This window comes from Episyrphus balteatus, chromosome 2 (assembly GCF_945859705.1).
Source record: "Episyrphus balteatus chromosome 2, idEpiBalt1.1, whole genome shotgun sequence".
Lineage (NCBI taxonomy): Eukaryota > Metazoa > Arthropoda > Insecta > Diptera > Syrphidae > Episyrphus > Episyrphus balteatus.
The window spans coordinates 128278372-128294046 of NC_079135.1; positions in this window are offsets into that span (position 1 = coordinate 128278372).

Here is a 15675-nt window from a genome sequence, read left to right on the forward strand (position 1 = left end):
CTATTTATTATGAAAACAATTTTGAAAAAGAATAACAATTTGAATTTAATTAATCGTTCTACCTTGTACCTCTGTTTAAAAGTCATGAGTTTTGAAATGTCTTTAACGGTGGTCAGTACCAAAAGCGATTTATTTCTGCTCAATTAGACACATATAAGGATATAAAATAAAATTGAATTTTTGTAGGAATACAAAAATATATCAGATTTTGACATGTGTCTTGCCAAGTGCATTGGACCGCGCTTTCACATTATATCTCTTCAAAAATAAATACTATCTTTTTAATTTACCCTCAGGGTGAGTACACATTTCAAAACGCCCAAGGTATAGCACCCATCAACTACAATATACTATTTCACCTCCTTCCTTTTCTGTTAGATATGTGTCTTTTTCGACAAAGTATTTTATTTTAAAATGCTCTGCAAATCGGATTGGGTGAAATGGTATGGTATTCAAAAAGTGGTTTATACCAAACCACCCTCGCAAAAAAAAAAACACAAAACAAACAAAAACCAACAAAAAAAAAAAAATTCTTAGAACGGTAGTGACATGTTGGCTGTATAAACCACTTAACGTTTCACCCCCAGCGAAGCCATTAAAGATCAAACGATTCCACTGCTGTGACTGCTGCTGCTTCTGCTTTTTGCTTCTATTTGCTGCCTTTTCTAACACACAAACGAGTTTCTGATTATTGAAAGAGCACACAAAGAAAAGAAAATAATCTAATTTACCGCAAATGAGGAGCACCAGCTGTATGTACGTTTTTTTTTTTTGTATTTCTTGCTATCCAGCCACCCATCTTTCTGTGAACAACTGTGTATAACGCTGCCGATAGCATCTCCTTCGGAGCAATGTGTATCACTAGCAGTATCAACTACCACCCCTCCAAACCAAAAGTAAGGACTTTTACTCTAGATAATATGACGAGGAAAGGACGACCGTCATCATTTCTCTCGTATATGTCTCTGCCACACTACCGCACTCTGCCACATAGACCGCGCGCTCATACAAAACTCGAAATAGAATTAAGCCTAAACAAAGTACTACGACAGGACATTAGAGTCCTTTTCGCTTGACATGACACACCACAGAGCTCAAGCTACAGCATCAGAGATAGATAGAGATTCAGTTCAGACAAATTCCCTAGAACTGAAGGGCAACTTTTTGAAAACATATAATCTCATTTGCGGGACCACATCAAACATCAAAGTGGAATTCAAGGATCATCCATCCAACAACTGACGTCGCCTTCGTCAGTCATCATCGTCGTATAAATTTCTCGTGTAGCAATATCGTAATATGGCCAAATGGTTTGGTCGGTCTCAGTAATAGCACAACCACTGGCGGTAATACTTTTGCTTTTTGGTTTTTGGCTTTTGCTAGAGAAGAGACTGGAACTGATATAGTCGAACGAGCAGAATATGAAATAAGGAATCTTTGATTCATGTCAGAAGAGTAGGCGGAGGTGATGGAATAGGAGGAGAATGTCAAAAGAATATGGACAGGACAGGAGGCATGCAGGATGTGCTGTGCAGCGCATTGCGGCAATGTAAATCAGGTTTTGTTTCATTTGTCAAGGAATGACTTTCAATCTTGCATTATGTCAATATAGATACAATATAGGATTAACTTGAGTCGTTACAGAGATAACGCATCTATACTTACTTACACAGGCTGACTTTAACAATCTTGTGGAAGATTGATTTGATGAAGCTTTTGAACTTTTAATAAAAAAAAAAAAATAAACAAAGAACATTTTCGTTGTATAGGAAAGATTGTTGTGGTGTTGGAATATCAGAAAACCGTTTATTTCAATGGTGTCAAAACTTTTGATGAGGAACCTAATTATTTTTCAAAAAATGACTCAAAAAGACAAAAAACAGTAGATTTTGAAATTCCATATTTTATTCAATTTCAGAAAAACAAAGTTTCTTCCTTTTTCCGTTGGATGTTCAATATCTTAGAATGCTAAAAGGATAAAAATAGACTCAAAAATCTCGATTTTTTTTTTCTTTTTTAAATAGTTTTCCTTTAGTTTTTTACAATATTTTAATATTAACAATTTTTAAAAGGATACATATCGATAGGAAATTTAATTATCTACAAAAATTTACTTAATAAAAATTTTCATATTTTTCTTGCTTTTCAAGTTATAGACAAAAACTCAAAAAGTAACAAAAAAAAGTCTAAAATATTGATTGTTAACAAAATTGTCATATCTTTATAACTTATCCATAGATTTTTGAGAATATTATCTTGTTATTTTTGCCAGAATATGTACTAGTCAAGCTAAATTTTAAACTATGAGGACTCGAAAAATTTAAATTTTTTCATTCAGTAAGAATTTTTTTGGCAATGATTGCCAAAAAAAATCGATTTTTTTTTTTAAGTTTTAATTCATTGCACTTAAACATCTGGATTGATGTAGAAAAGTTATTAAGGTGTTTTTTGCTTATTAATTCACCTTTCAGATGCCGATTTTTCTGTTCAGATTGATCGTTTATTACTCAAGATATAGCCCGAATACAATGTTCGCTGAGAAAAACAACAACAAAAAATTTTGAAAAATTATATCTCGAAAACGTATCCATCGCATTTTGTTTGTAAAGTGATTTCCGAGTTCTTGAGGTCAAAGAACGTAAGAAAGAAATTATGGGATTAAGTGTCTATTTTGGCTGTAGACCAGTTTTATTGGAGATTGGAAAACATTTTTGACTTTCTTCATCTTTTTCTTTGGTCTTAACTAACTTTCAAAGTGACATAATTGCAAAAAAATATTTTTCAAGTATTTAAAATAGTTCTTTTTTCTAGAACATATCAAGAAATTACTGATATTATGGTAAGAAAAATAAATAAAAGCATTCGAAAATCAAATCAAGTTTGCTGCTCAGCTCTTTTGTTTTACCATCGACCTATCTGATTTATTTCACAAATAATAATAATTTTCGTTTAATTTCACTTTTGGAGGTTTATTTATTTTAAAAATTGTCTAAATTACTTGTTGTATATGAGACACATATATTTTTGTCAAAAAATGTTGAAGAAATGATATTGGTAAGGCTCCAAAAGCAAAAGATGACATTTTTTAATTTCACAACTTTTTTGTTTTTGTTTTTTTTTCGTCGAACTAATTTTTTTCTTTAAATTCTCAAAATTAGATCAAAATCCTGGAACACAACATTGGCGTTTAATTTGAAAAAGTAGCAAGCAAAAAAGTCTCATAGAGCAGCATTATTGCCAAGAAAATATTTCTCAACTATTTGTTGCACAAATTCAATTTTTTTGCGATATTAAATTCAGTTTTCTCAAAATTTCGTTTAACTCTAACATTTTTGTTGAAAATAGCAAAATATATAAATTGCAACATGAAAATCAAATTAAAATCAAAAACTTTCATTACCGTTGGCCAAACAAACTTTCACACAAGGATATAAAAAGGATGTATACAACAAGAAAAAAAAATAATAATAAAAGACTTCTTTTACAAACATGGTTCCGCTTATGAGCTCACAAGCACTCGCTGATGCTCTTTAAGTCTCCATACTTGACGGGGAAAAGCCGAGACTCTATAGATACGACAGTTTTTCTTTCACAGAATCATTTTTCCACTGAAATACCGTAAATTCTTTTCGGCTATAAAAAAAACTGAACAAATTGAATTTTATCCTTTCATATAAACTCTTGTACTAAGAAAGAGAGATAGAGTGAGGTGGGTTATCCTGCGGGGAGATATCCTTTAGGGCTCAGTGAATATGGAGAAGGATCCCCCATCCACACAAACCAGCAAGTCTCGTGGCAATGGAACACATGTCCTCGAATTACACGATTCCTTTTGGAGTAAAGAAATTTTAACTAAATAGAATATTGTTGACTAAGCGAGAGAGGATAAGGCAATGCAAGTAGTGTGATGGAGCTCTGGCTGTGGGCTACGGGAAAACAGCGGTGGTGGGACTATGGCGGATCGAGAAGAATGGGAAGGTCTTTATTTTGGTTTCATAAATTTTAATAAAAACACACTTTTTGATGATATTTTTTTTTTTTGTCTGTGTTCGTCCTTTCTCTTGGCAATGTTAGTCTCCAAGGACATACTCTGGTTTATTTATGGTGGCAGCGTTTTTCCTTGTTGCATATTATTCCATCTTTCTTTTTCTCTCTATTATCAGCACAAAAAAAAGGAAGGAAATTCATGTTATTTTTTTTTCTTTGTGTGCGCTTTTTTCCCTATGATCGAAAGATTCAGGACATAATGCTGCAGAAGGGACATTCATTTCGATGCTTTTTTCTAGCTCTCATTCTCTCTTTTTTTCGTTTTCTGATTTGGTTGAAAAGGAGAAATGGAAGAAGATTAAAAAAATATTGTTTTTTTTTTTTAATTTTTTCTTATAGTTCACTGTTGACTAGGAAGCTAGTGTGTGTAGCTGGATTCAAGTCGTTATTTTTCGTGAATGTTGTATTGAGCATAAACATGGTGGGATATTTTTTTTTTTTAAGTGCTAACGTTGCAAAATTTTATTTTAGATTTGTTTTTATTTGTGTTTAAACTTTGGCTTAACGAGCCAAATGGGTGCAAAGAAAATATAAATTCTCAACTGTAATGAGTGCAAGGTTTCAAGGTTTTTGAAGTTATACTTCTTATGGGAGGGTGGGTATGAAAATTTACTTTTTGACAAGAATGTCAAAGGGATTATGACGCGATCACCCTGGGTAGCAGGGCTGTCATTTCACCTTTATAGTAGGCAGTACTTTAGTATTTAAAAATGCAGTACGCCGGAGTACGGCAAACATAAAACACACAACACGTTGCAAGTTACATGGGTAATGTGGCAAGTTGCATGTGGCAAGTTGTATGTGGCAAGTTGCGTGTGGCAAGTTGCATGTGGCAAGTTGCATGTTGTAATTTCCATGTGGCAAGTTGCCAGGGTTGCAAAAAGCTCACATTTTAGCTCAGCTCCCTAGGTACCATAGCTTAGCTCATTTGAGCTGAGCTAAAAGTGAGCGCCCCAACTTCCAACGCCTATATCTCGGAATTTTGAAGAAAATGAAAAAAAAAATTTTTTGATGCCAAAAGGTAGCGGAGACTCTAACCTACATTTGAGTACAACTCTCATGCCTGTAGGCCCACGCGTTCTCAAACCGGGAGAACTTAAAAGTAAAAAAAAAATAGGCACGATTCTGAAAAAATAGGCATGATGTGGCGGTTTAACATGGAAGGCGATTTTTTAAAAATCTGACAATGTGCAAAGCGTAGGCCCATGACACAAGCTATCATTTGGCATCACTCCCAAAAATTGCTCTCAAGCGGTTTAGCTTCCAGGAGCGTTCAAAGATTTGGGGATTTTTCGAAACAAAATTTTACCCCAACTTTCAAACACGATTTTCTCGGAATTTTGAAAAAAATCGAAAAACCGGATTATACCACTATCGGGTAGCTGAGAATATAAGCTTTCATATGGCACCACTCCCCTGTCTCTAGATCAAAGCGTTTCAACGCCTATATCTCGGAATTTTGAAGAAAATGAAAAAAAATTTTTGATCCCAAAAGGTAGCGGGGACTCTAACCTACATTTGGGTACAACTCCCATCCCTGTAGGTCCACGCGTTCTCAAACCGGGAGAACTTAAAAGTAAAAAAAAAAATAGGCACGATTCTGAAAAAATAGGCATGATGTGGCGGTTTAACATGGAAGGCGATTTTTTAAAAATCTGACAATGTGCAAAGCCTAGGCCCATGACACAAGCTATCATTTGGCATCACTCCCAAAAATTGCTCTCAAGCAGCTTAGCTTCCAGGAGCGTTCAAAGATTCGGGGATTTTTCGAAAAAAAATTTTACCCCAACTTTCAAACATGATTTTCTCGGAATATTGAAAAAAATCGAAAAACCGGATTATACCACTATCGGGTAGCTGAGAATATAAGCTTTCATATGGCACCACTCCCCTGTCTCTAGATCAAAGCGTTTCAACGCCTATATCTCGGAATTTTGAAGAAAATGAAAAAAAAAAAATTTTTGATGCCAAAAGGTAGCGGAGACTCTAACCTACATTTGAGTACAACTCTCATGCCTGTAGACCCACGCGTTCTCAAACCGGGAGAACTTAAAAGTAAAAAAAAAATAGGCACGATTCTGAAAAAATAGGCATGATGTGGCGGTTTAACATGGAAGGCGATTTTTTAAAAATCTGACAATGTGCAAAGCGTAGGCCCATGACACAAGCTATCATTTGGCATCACTCCCAAAAATTGTTCTCAAGCGGTTTAGCTTCCAGGAGCGTTCAAAGATTGGGGGATTTTTCGAAAAAAAAAATTTGCCCCAACTTTCAAACGCGATTTTCTCGGAATTTTGAAAAAAGTCAAAAACCGGATTGTACCGGATTTTTTTTTTATGATAAAAAATTAAACATTTTACTAAAAAAATAGAAATATATTAACTATTACAAAAACCAAGAGAAAAGATCATGAAAAATTATCTGTTTTATTTATAAAAATATCCATGTGTTAAAATAATTCCATTAATAACTAGAACCAAACATCTTAAGCTATGGTGTTTTATAAAAGTTTAAAATATCTTCATATTTCATTATACTTTCCAAATAAAAATCAATGTATCCTCTCACCCATCACAGCTCAGCTCAGCTCACTTTACCTTAGCTCACCCAACAGCTCAGCTCACCCAACAGCTCAGCTCAACCTTCAGCTCAGCTCACTTTCAGCTCAGCTCAAATGAGCTGAGCTATGGTACATAGCTCAAAATTTGAGCTGAGCTGTGAGCTGAGCTCAGCTAACTTTTGAGCTTTATAGCAACCCTGCAAGTTCCATTTTGCTACTACTAGTGCTGAAGCACACACAATTCTCATAAAATGACCATATCGCACATTTTATGCGCAATTCATTTACTTTCGTTAACCATATACCGTACGTTTTGAACCGCACAACATGAGTAAATTTCACAGAATAAATTGAAAATTAATTTATTTTTCACTTGATAAAAATGTAAAAAAACGAAGTGTGGATTAATTAATTTAATAATAGAAATTAAAAATGTCAAATGAAATTCATTTATGATGAAGATGATGAAGATGAAGATGCTTCGCATGACAGCAGGAGTAACAAAGCTTGATAGAATTAGAAGTACAAAGATCCGAGGAAGCCTTCATGTTAAAAATACCATCTCCCAAAAAATTGAACACGACCGACTCAGTTGGTATTGCCATGTTCAAAGGAGAGATCCTGAGAACCCCGTCAAAAAAGCAATATCATATAACGTTCCAACACGATATAAAAAGAAAGGTAGGCCTAAAAACTCCTGGTACAAGCAAATGCAAAAACACCAGCATTCAGTTGGCCTCAGAAACGGAACAATACAAAACCGGGAGGCTTGCCGCCGATTTCTGAGGTCAACCCGGCGAACCCCACAGGCGGATCAATAGTGTGAAGCAGTAACGTGGGAAGGTTATGATCCCCTCGACATCGGGATCATAACAGCGCCGAGAAAAAGGAAGAAGAAGAAGAAGAAGAAGAAATGAAATTCATTTACATTTACTGAATGAGAAGTATAACTTCAGTCGCGTGTACATGTACACACACTCTTTTTTTTTTTGTTTTAATGACAAATTTAGCGTTTATATTTAAGTTCTAAGGCGTTTTACACGAATCATTGGCTTTTTGGGACCAATTACAGATTTTACTATATCTTCGAAAAAAAAACACCCTTTCACCTAAATTTTTGTTTATGAAAACTCTTTATTCTTGCTTTCTATCCCAAATTCAATGTTTTTATCAAATTTCATTAGAGTCATTTTTGTTTTCACTCAAAAAAAAAAAACACCCTTTTAACCATGATATAGACGCTTTAAATTCTTGTTTAAAATCTCAAAAGTAACATAATTGTAATTGCTGAATTTCAATATGGTACCACTACTATAACCTACTTTATTTTTCCAATAGGGAAACAGATATTTTTTACACCTAAAAAAAAAACACCCTTTCACATGAAAAAAAATAATAGACTTGTTTTATTCGTAATTCCGATAGTAAAGACAACATTTTTAATAAATAACTAAAGTGTACCTTTTATACCATTGACTTTATTGGACTTATCGCGGATTTTCCTTATTTCCTTAAAAAAAAACACCCTTTCACCTAAAATATTTGTATAAACTCCTTAGAGTCTTGGTTTCTGTTATAAATGAAACATATGTACCTACCAATTTTCGTTGGTTTAACATTTTTGTCCCAGTTTTTGTGGTATTAATTCCGAATTTCATAATTTCTTAAAAAAAAACACCCTTTCACTTAAAATAATTTTGTAGAGTTTTTAGATTCTTAACTCTTATAAGAAACGAAACTTTTTCACAAAGTTTAAAAAAAAAATAGAATTTATATAAGCTGTTAGGATACCTTTCTCACACATAACTCAACGCATCAAAAAAACACCCTTTCACCGAAAATATTTTTAGAAATTTTATGAATCCTTTGTCATTGCTTAATCTTAAATGTTCATCCCGAATTTCATCAATGTATCTTGTTTTTCACATGCAATTGATAATATTTAATTGTTGAAGTAAAAAAACAAGCACCCTTGTTTTTAATCGGCAAAAACTTTTTTTTAGTCATATGATGATATTCCACAAACAATTTTTTTCACTATATTTTTGAGCTTCATCCGCGGAAAAAACTTCCATCCAATTTTTTTGTATAGCCTTTTTTGGTCCTTGGTTCTCATCCCAAAACCAAATTTTTTGCCAAGCTTTATGAGTGTTACAATTTTTTCCTTTGTTTGTTGGTTTTATGTACTATTCTATCTGTATTAAATTTTTTTCCGTGAGGTTCAATGCGGCGGACGTTAAGAAGTTTAAAGTCGTTGGTGTAGTTCGATGACCAAGTGCCCCAAGTAACAATTTGGCTTGCATAAGGTCCAATTTCTTCGATTCGACAAGCTATAGTTTGCATAGGTTTCGTTTAAGGCTTAATTACGCAAGTCAACCATTTTGGAAAGAAAGGAGGTCTGCTTAAGACTACCTAGAAGTGTTAAGAGGAAGCCTTTCAAATTTTAGTTAAAGAGGGCCTTCTTAAGACCTTTTTGAACCGTTCTAAGGAAGCCTCGTATTTTCAAGTGACAGAAGGCCTCTATAAGCCCTGTTCCAAGAAGTTCTTTTAAGTATGCAATGCTTTTATCTTTTAAGTATGCAATGTTTTTTCTTAAAAGTATGCAATTTTTCTAGTACATTCGAAAAAAAAACATTGCATTTCAATGTGAGTTATCAAGTAGCTCCCTTTTTTCCACTCATCTTTAATGTTCGAGCGTGGCCTACTGGTAGAGTGCTGCGCTGGTATGCGGAGGTACTTGGGATCGATTCCTGGCCGGGCCATTTGTGAAATTAAAAAATGTGTTCTTTTTCAAATAAATTTTTTTTTTAAATCATAAATTCAACTCTTATAACAACAATAAGGCCTTATTATAACATCCAATGCAAATGATAGTTTCCTTAGCGAGGCTATAGCCTCGCTAAAATGTTTCGTTGTTTTGTGGAAAGGCCTGCATAAGGTCGTTTTACGCTGTTCGTCACAAGCTATTAGCTTGTGGATTGCCTGTCTAGGAAGGTCTTGGGGAAATTCGGTAATGTGCGCAAAAATTATTTGCATAAGACTTGTCCTTCTTTTTAAACAAGTCAAAAAATAGTTTGCATTGAAATTTCTGCAAGTTAAATTGTTACTTGGGTGGTTCTTGAATTTAATCAATTTTTTTTTAGTGATTTCTTTTAAAAAAATTGTAACGAAGCGTCACACTTTAATTTCCACCGCAAACCAATTTAATTAAAGCTGTATGGAAACCAACCATCCCGGACTATAAACCCGAAACCAAATTAATAAAACGTCCCGGACTATGCCATCAACAGCAACAAAAAGAAATCAAATTACTATAACCGATACCGAAACAAATGAACGTCCCGGATTATGCCATCAATAGCAACAACACAAACACGACAACATACATTTTGTTTTATACTCAAAACTATTATTATTATTAATTTAACATCAATTTTACCGTTTAATTTTATATAGTTCACACTTGCTTTGTGTAAAAATATTACTAAGTAGATGTAAGAATTTCCGAATAAACCAGAGATCTTTTGAATCTACTTCGAGTAGACGATTTCTCCCTCAATACACCTATTTAAGCCATAATAGATATACCGTATTGTTGTAAATTTTTGAATGTTGGCAAATTTCCGTTTTGACGTTAGCTAGGTTGTTTTAGCGTCTCTTTCCGAGTCAACCTTCTCATTTTGAGTTAAGGGCATTACTTCCGACCGTTAGGTATGATTCCCGTCTCTCTCCGAAGCCACCATCTCATTTGGAGTTTGGTCATAATTCCCGAAGCCACCATCTCATTTGGAGTTTGGTCATAATTCCCGAAACCACCATCTCACTCTGAGTTTGGTCATAATAGCATATTTTGGTCACCGTAGGATTTATTTCTTTTATCTCCGTCCGAGATCCCCTGCTCTCTTGGAGTATTGGGCATTATTTTTAAGTAGTATATAAGTTTTATTTAAAATTGTTATTTAAAGAAAGTAGAGAACAATAAAGAACGATTCTATAGTGAAAATAAAGAATTTGAGTTTTGGTTTTTCTTCTATAGCCGAGTTTTACTGTGCTTTCTTCGGCAAAACCCTGGAACCGGCGAGCTTACCTCAGCCTTTGATAAAAAAGCATCACAAAATATGGTCCAATATTGATTCCTTACTTATCAATTTTTAACTTAAGCTTTGTATCTTACAATCTTCATTTAATATCGAATTCTTAGTTAGAGAACAATCCTTCAAAAAAATTATTGAATTTCTTTCAAATGCAAATGGCATTTTTATCCTTTCCAAATAATAAAGAAAAAGTTTAAAAAAAAGTCAACAATGAAGAAGATAAAAAAAACTTCCACCAATAAATACCAAAGTCAACAAAACTGTACAAACATACCTTCCTTATTCAAACACTATTCACCCAACACTGCTACTGCCACCCGCCAAGTAAAAGAATAAAATAAACCAAAAAGAAGAAAAAAAAAAACGCGAAAAGTAAAAAAAAAAGTCCTTGCAACATTGCAGCCGAATAAAAACTAAATAAACCAATACTTAGAGCAAAACAAATAAAAAAAAAAAAAGAAGAATCATTTGATTTACAAGCGCACATCCTTGTATTGACTTTAAACTTACCCCGACCTACCTATCTTCGCCATACACCCGCTAAAGTTTCAACTATAAAAATGCAAGCGCAAGGTCGTCGGCCTCAATGGCGTCGACAACCAACGACGACAAAGAAGAAGAAGAAGACTTTACGATGACTTTAGAGCGCCAAAAACTTTTGCACCCAGGATAAGGCTTTTCTATACCTACAACCTACATGCAGCACAGGAACTTGCAACATTCAATGATGAAGATTGCCAGTGGAGGAAGTGGAAGTGTGGTATACAAGGCTGTGGCAAAATAACCGAAAAACAGAAACACACAAGTTTCCACAAGGATCTTATATAGCTGCAGTTCATATTGTTACTTTGTTGAGATATGTTGTACCTTCCTGGCGCTAGCTCTAAAAACACCAAGGATGTGCCAGTAGGAGTGCATTATCTTATCAGCTACATCCTGAGTGATTTTTTTTTTTTGTTTTGTTCTTTGTTGTTGTGACCGTCTTCCTGTATTGATGCGCTAGCTGCATTTTCTAAAACTACGACCGACGACGACGACAACGATGATGATGACGAAGAAAGTTGAAAAGTTCACAACCTCCATTCAACCTCGGAACAGATGAGGCAAGTTTTCCTGCAAAGAGAAAACTTCTCTTGTTAAGGGTTATGAGTTTTTCTTGAGAATCTTCTTCTTCTTCTTATGTTTTTTGTTGGCGCTCTACTTGGAACTCTTTTTTTTTTCTTGTGCAAGCACATTTTACTGATTGATGATCCTTAAGTGGCAGGGTATGTCAACATTATCAGTGTTCGTAGTTGGTTGGTAGAAGGTATTAGAAAAAGTTATCCAAAAAGATTGCAATCAAATAATGAGAACGTTTAAGAATCACTTTGACCTCAAACAACCGTGACGTCTGGCTAATGATATCATTAGTATCCTTCGGGATGAAAATGGAACCAAATAAAAATAACATACTATATGGAATGGAGTGAGGAAGAAAAAGAGGTATTCAACTGCACTGGACCAGTAACCTAGAAACCCGAAAACAAAGTTCCGTATGTGTCGGATACCCTACACAAAAAAGCAAAAGACAAACAGAGGGTTTTTTTTACCAATACAGTGAATGAATAAACAAAAACGGTAGAAGATTGATTCTTAGAAGAAAAAGAATTCAACTTACCCTATAATGAAATCGACTGTTTAATAAAGTTATACCTATTATATTAGACTGTATGCAATAGGCTCTGGAGTTTCTTCTGGGAGGTTCGATTGTCCGGTATTTCTTCTAGGACAATTTGATTTTTGAGTGTCCTTTCTTGGGTGTGATTTGGTTCTTAGCAGCACGCTCAATTTGCCACTTTAAGTGCAATTATTTCTTATGAAGAAAACGGCTGGTTACCAAAAATTCAATTAAAAGAAATACCTAGAGTAACCTGTAACTATTACAAATTCTTTTCAAAATCGAGAGTTTTTGTATAAATTAAAAATAAATCATGATCATAATGATACAAAAAGGGTTTTAAACCACACGGGTGCGAATTTGGCAGGACAAAAATGAAAAGTGGTCACAGAAAAGTGTCTTTATAAGGGTGAAAATACATTCTTTTTGGAATTGTGAATACAGTATTCGAATTCCTCGGAAAATTCTACATCAATTTCATATATAATTCTCCATAAAATAGTGAGACCGAAAAAAGTTCTAGCGCCATGAAAAAGCATAAACCAAATTCGCAAAAAAGAGGTCAAGTCACAAACAACTTTTCATCAAATCAGTTAACATTTTTTTTTTTACTTATGTGATGAAAACTCGAAAACTTTTCGTTTCTCATCACATCCAGTAAGTGAAAACGTTTTAGGTGATAGATATCTGGTGTGTCCTTAAAGTAATTTCATATATAAATATGAGTTTAGTAAAAGAGGGCGTATCCGTAGGCCCCTTTCAACGTCTTCAATAATTGCTTGGAAGGGCTTTTCTATCAGCTTAAAGGCCTTAATTTGAATAAACCAAAAAACTAACAGATTTACTCATTGAATTGTTTTATTGAGTTGGTTCCAGGTGATAAAGTGTGCGACTATAAAGTTGAAGTCTTCAGCTCGATCCCCCGCATGATCATATTTTTTTTATTTTCGTGATTTATAAAATTATTTACAGAAATGGGATTAAAGAATGGGAAAAAAGAACAATAAAATCGTTAAATTTTTATATATCTAAAAAAATCCTACGTAGGTACTTCAATGGGGAATAGTATAGAAAATGTCAGGTATAGGTACTATTATACCAAGTTATGCATTCGTACAAAAAAAAAGTAGAGATAGCATTTTTTCATGACACTACGATGATAGAGAATGCCAAAAAAGTGGGTCCCGGAAGTCCGTCTGTCTGTCTGTCTGTAAACGAAGCTACAGCCTAAACGAATGGAATGACTGATGTCAAACTTGATATGTAGCATTATTTGGCGAATCTCCAGAGGGGTTTTTGGAATTAATTTTTTTGGACCAAAAATAACAGTACTTGTCATATAACGATTTTAGTAAAATTGAAATTGCTCAAAAACGGCTCCAACGATTTTGTTTAAAAAATTCAAATGTAAGTTTTAAGACAAGGTCTATCTTCTTATAAAAAATTTTTTTTTTGAAAATCATTATTAACGGTACCTGCCATAGAACCGTTTTTTTTTTTTTTTTTTTCAAATCCGATTATCTCCGAAAGTGCTTGTTCGATTTCAACGAAACTTTTTGTGAAGAAGCATTTATACAATTTAAATATAAACCGAAAAACAAATTTCCAAAAAAATAATTTTTGGATTTAAAAAAAAAATTTTAATTTTTTTTTTGAAAAATCAAATTTTCGAAAACGGGACATTGAATTTTTTGGAAATTTTGTTTTTAGATGTTGATTAGTGATTTCTACAAAATGGCATACCAATTTTATTTAAAAACTTTTTTCCAAAAAATTATATATAAAAATTTAGTATTTTAAAAAAACGGCTCTAATGATTTTGAAATTTTTTTTTCTAAAAATTCACCTTAATACATCAATTAAAACTGCATACTTGTTTTGGAGGGCAATTTGATTTCAGATTTTATTTTATTTTTTTTTTTAAATGAATTTTATTTTTTTTTTTTCTTAATTTCTATATAAAAAGTCTTAAAAATTTAAGCAACTTTAACTCTAACTTCTACTTTGCATTTAAAAGAAAAGTTAAATTATTTTGTTGTAGCCACATGTTTTTAAAAAAGTTGGTCACCTCGGTTTCCATAGATTTTTGTACACCACAAGTTTTAAATAATTTCATATTTTTTTACATTTTGCACCGAAAAACAAATTTTAAATTAAAAAAAAAGGAGGTGCAAAAGTTATGAAAACTTTTAAATTCTTGTATATTGAAGCAATTATTGTAGAAAATTATAAAAAAAAAGGTTATGGTGAACGAAAACGTAAGATGATGAAGATTAAAATACACTGAACGAAAAAAATCTAATACCTACTTTCTTAACTGATTGCGAAAAAAAAAATTCTATTTGGTTTTGGAGCAGTCATGAGTGTAGCTATCAGCCATTTCAGGCTTTACTTGACACCCTGTAGGTATATAAGAACTAAGCTTCTTAAGAGTCTAAAAAATTATCTTAAGTGAAAGGGTGTTTTTTTTTTTAAGAAATGATGAAACTAAGAATTAGTACCACATAAACTCGGACAAAAATATCACCCTAATGAAATTTATTAGAAATGTTTCATTTATAAATAGAAACCAAGAATCTAAGCTGCATTTAAAAATATTTAAGGTGAAAAGGTGTTTTTTTTTCGGAAATAAGTAAAATTCGTCATAAGTCGAATAAATGGTACCTCTACGAGCTTTATTAAAAAAAATGTTTTGTTTGGCATATAAATTACAAATGAAATAACTCTACAAGATTTTTTTTTGTTGTTGTAGTGACAATGTGGGCCTAGTGCAAGAAATTCAGCAAATCTGTTACTTTTATGAATGGAAGTAATAATTTGAATTGTCTATGAGAATATCAGGGTTAAAAGGGTGTTTTTTTGATTGAAAACAAAATTGATGAGTCATCGTAGTGAAATTTGGTAAAAACGTTGCATTTGGGATATAAACCAGGAATAAAGAGTACCTATTTCATAAAATAATTTGAGGGGAAAGGATGTTTTTTTTCGAAGAGACAGTAGTAAATTCTGTAATTGGCTTTGGAATTTTTTCATACAAGTAGGTACCCATTCCGGTGTGGTAATTTCCTAACAAATAAAACTGGAACCTGCTAATATAAGGTAAATAATTTCCAACATGAAAAAGGTAAATTAAAAAAACAAAAAAACAAAACGAAAGAAAGTCAAAACAATGTCAAACAGGAATAATAAATTCATGCTATTAAAAATAATTCTGAGGCAGATTATTATGCATTTTCATTAAATTTTCTCTGTGAGCAAAATCCAACAATCTAGTTGATTTACCCTAAAAGTTTGTGAAAAAACAAAAAAAAGTTAAC